This window comes from Sinocyclocheilus grahami, unplaced genomic scaffold (assembly GCF_001515645.1).
Source record: "Sinocyclocheilus grahami isolate Dianchi unplaced genomic scaffold, SAMN03320097.WGS_v1.1 scaffold471.1, whole genome shotgun sequence".
NCBI lineage: Eukaryota > Metazoa > Chordata > Actinopteri > Cypriniformes > Cyprinidae > Sinocyclocheilus > Sinocyclocheilus grahami.
In genome coordinates, this window is record NW_015505650.1 from 475,987 (window position 1) to 480,315 (window position 4,329).

Genomic DNA, 4,329 nt, shown 5'->3' on the forward strand with positions numbered 1-4,329 from the left:
TGTCAGCTGCCACTCTGACTCGTGACGTCAGCTCGCACCTTTTGAAGAGACCCGCGGCTCATTTGCATAACGAGTCGCGGCCGGCCAATCACAGGGCGGTGTGAGTGAAGGTGCTCGCGGGGGGGCGGAGCCACGAGCCAAACCTTTGTAAGGCGTTTAAAGGTTTGGATCTGAAAACACGGAGCGAATTTTTATAAAAGCAACATGTTTTTTGAAGATGCATTTAGCAGCTTTGACCATTTAATTGACGGGTGTGTAAATAACCACTAAAATAGCAACAATGTAATCATTCTACCTGAAATATGCATTAATTCTGGCCCTTTGGGACATTTTTTCCAAGTCATCTCAATGGCAAAAAGTGTCCCAATTCACCTGAATTCACCCCTAATACCCTACAATTAAAAAATACACATACATATTGTTTATCACTTACACATCAGAATAAAAAACAACAGAACTTCATGTTTTTCCTCCCAAATATAGCTTTTATTTTAAAATGTACAGTATAGAGTACATTGATGAAATTGCATTTATGCTTGGCTGAGCTTCTTAGCTGCATTATTTCAATTTTAAATCAATAAAAAAAGCATTCGTTTGGTTATAACCTTTTGTAGTCCAGCAAAGTACCATGATATGATGCTATTTTTCTATGCACAATAATTAGGCCTACAGTAGGCTATAAACCATGTTAGTCATTCAGTAATATAATCTGAGACCATAGGGTTATTATACAGTAGTTAACTAAAACTGAAACTAAAATTACCACAGAAAAGCATTTTTGTTACTTGAAACTGTAATAAAATATAGGCTAATACACTTTTTATTTCAGCTAGTTGCCAAGACAACTTTTCTCATTTTAATTTTGCTTAGCTTGATGTACTAAAATAACTAAAACTGAAATACAAATTAATAAAACTGAAATTAATAAAAACTACATAGACAAAATAAAAAAAATAAAAAACTACTAAAAATGACAACAACAAAAAAAACATACACGCACAACAAAATTACTAAAGCATTAACTAGAATTAAAATGAAACCCTAAAATAAAAACGTATTCAGAAATATATAATAGTATCTAAATTATACTAAAATAACTCTACCGTGGTATTGACGGCTTTAGTTATGCTTTAAATTTCTGTAAAAACCTTCTGCATCTTAAATGTATTTATATGCAAATATACAGAAATCATTTAGGGCTAAGGAAGATGGTGAAAGAAACTTCTTTCTGTTATTAAATTGAAAATTCTTATTTTTATTGTTTGTCTTTTAAAAATGAACCTGATCGTCTGTAAACGACTGCATTCAGACTTTATTAAACATGCAGCGGCTGCTGTCCGTGGTGCTGAACTCAATCACACACACACACACACACACACACACACACACACACAGTCTAGCATTAAATCAGAACTACTGAACATAAACAGCAACATGAGCACTTACTAGTGGCCCAACTATTGAAAACAAAAGTGTGAAAATAGATGATAATTACGAATTGATTTATATTTGAGAAAGGCTCGTGTGCTCATATTCTGACACTTGTCTGCTTGCAGTTCAACAGATGACTTTCTTGATTCTATCGCTTCTTAACGATTATTGCGTTTAATTTCCCTCCTCTTTCAGTGCTAGATCTCCTCAGGGAGTGCAAATCTCCATTCAGCGGCTGCTGGAGCTTTTCTCCCGTTCCTTCGCATGTCATTTCTAAACGGATCCTGCCACGTTTTATGAGCTGAGCTGGAGTGGCTCTCCTCGTCAACAGCATCAGAGGCTTTCATTTGCATAAAGGCATTGCTAATTTGGCCCCTGTGTAGTTTATTGGGCTTGTGATTTTGTGTGTTTCTCAGCTGGGAGCAGCACATCCCAAACGCAGGTACTGAATGCTGGATGTCATTACGCCGGCAGGCGAGGACGAGAGAAGCATATTTTCAAGGTTTCTTCAATCATACTGATGTAAAGCAGACACCTGTACGACAGAGACGTTCACACTGAGATACGACAGCTGGAGGCTAAACCCTGCTGACAGACGGACAGAGCCGTTATTAAAGCATGTTGATCATGTTCACACTGCAACCCGTCTGCAACCAGTGTCCTCATAGTAATTTTGTGAGTGAAGGAATCAGATGCATCTGTTCAGATGCTGATGTCAATATCTGATTTCTCTACATCAGTTGCCATAGTAATGAGCACGATGAGAGTAACTATCATTAGAAAAGACAGAAAACTACACGTCATGTCCTGAACGATGAACCTGAAATTGGTTTAGCAATGCATAAAATGTTTTGTTTCATATTGCATTTTTAAAATACAGTATTTAGATATACGGCGCAGTATGCAGCACACTATAGGACCTCATTATGAACACATTCACATTCAAATTATGCATTAAAATTAATATTTTTAGGGCTTATAAATAATGGTAGATTAAATATGTACACACACACATACACACACTCACGTTAATTCAGTTATCTAAAAGAATTTATAGATATCTATAGTATTTAAAATGTACTGTTTTCAAGAAAAAAGTATACTTTAGATCAGGGTTTACCATCCTGGGATTCATGAGGGAAATGCAGGGGGTTTGTGAACTGATAAACAGCTACTATCATAATGAAATCATAAATATGTAAAATTAAAATAAATAACTAATTGAAAATTAAAATAAATAAATAACACTTGCAATAACCTTCCTTATAGTTAACCTTAGTTAACGTATTAACTAACTAACGAGCAATACTTTTGTTACAGTTTTTATTAATCTTTGTTAATGTTAGCTAATAGAAATACACCTGTTCATTGTTGGTTCATGTTAGCTCAGGTTCATTAAATATTAACAATAAAATAAAACACTTAATGAAATATAAATATAATACTAAATATTTAGTTTTTTTAGCAGCATGTCATGAGACCATTGATCCGTAAACATGCAAAAGTTTTGTTTAATTATTGAAATATGAACTGTGTGTGTGTGTGTGCGTGCGTGTGTACATATGTGTAAACACACACACACACACACATACACACACACACACAACATTTTACAGCGAAAAACAGGTTTTACAGGTGTTTTGACCCTGTACAGCATCTATAATACAAATACTGGCTTTATTTTCTGGACAGCCAACTTACAATGAGCTTTAGATTCATCATGTGGTTTCTGTTTGACCACCTTCATTATTATGCTGCATTTACTAAACAGATGTGGGTAGTTCAAGTTGTTCGGTATTTTAATATTACATGACAATTATATACTGTTATTAGGTGTAAAACAATATGCCATCCTGTAATACCTGAAACATTGCCACTGTAATTTTTTATTGTGTATTTCTGGCAAGCACAGGGTGTTTTAGAGGTGTGCAGAAGGTTGTGATGTGATGGAGCTGGTTTACTCACCTGATCTGAGGTCAGCGCTGGCTGTCTGGATCTACAGCCTGTAATAATGATATCAAACACTGCGTTTCCTCTGATATCATTCAGAATCTCCTACTGTAATGTATGTATGTATGTTCACCTCCAGCTGTCATCGCGGACCAGACCGAATGACTTCATCCGCTGAGAGAGAGAGAGAGAGAGAGAGAGAGAGAACGAGTGTCACAATTCATCACAGCCCATCTTACATGCGTTCTCATAATAATTTCATGAGTGTGAGTTAATCAAGGAAATCAGGCTCGTCAGCATCAAACAACAGCAAATGGCAAACATCAACTAAACAAACCACACACACACACACATTTGGTCCTCACAGGTATAGTCAAAACAATTGACTATACAGGACTATTTATCTAAATGTGTGTGTGTGTGTGTGTGAGAGAGAGAGAGAGTGTGTGTGTGTTTTGTCATGATTTTTTATGTTATTTATAACATTGTGATTACATCATATGACATATTATTACATAATTTTATTATTCAGTTTTGTTTTTATTCATTATTTTGTTTTTATTCATTATTTTATTATTATTATTAATCTTTTTGTTGTTGTATTTGTTATTTATTTATTTTAATTTTTTTTACACATTTGGATTCAAAATACTGTATCACTGAAAACACTGAAAACATGAGCACAGAAAACAGTGACTGAATAACTAGAATATAAATACACAACAGCAAAACTCCACATGAGCTACAAAACGATGAAAATCCTGATATCTACATGTAGCTTCACAGTGGAGATTATACACTGTTTTCAGCTTTTACCAATGCCATTATAGGTCTTCTTCTGATGTAGAACAACTAAAACATGAAAACAGCAGCGCAACACAGTGCTGTTGAAGTGAACCGATCCTCACAAACACTGTGACCCACGTCACATTTAACACACACACACAC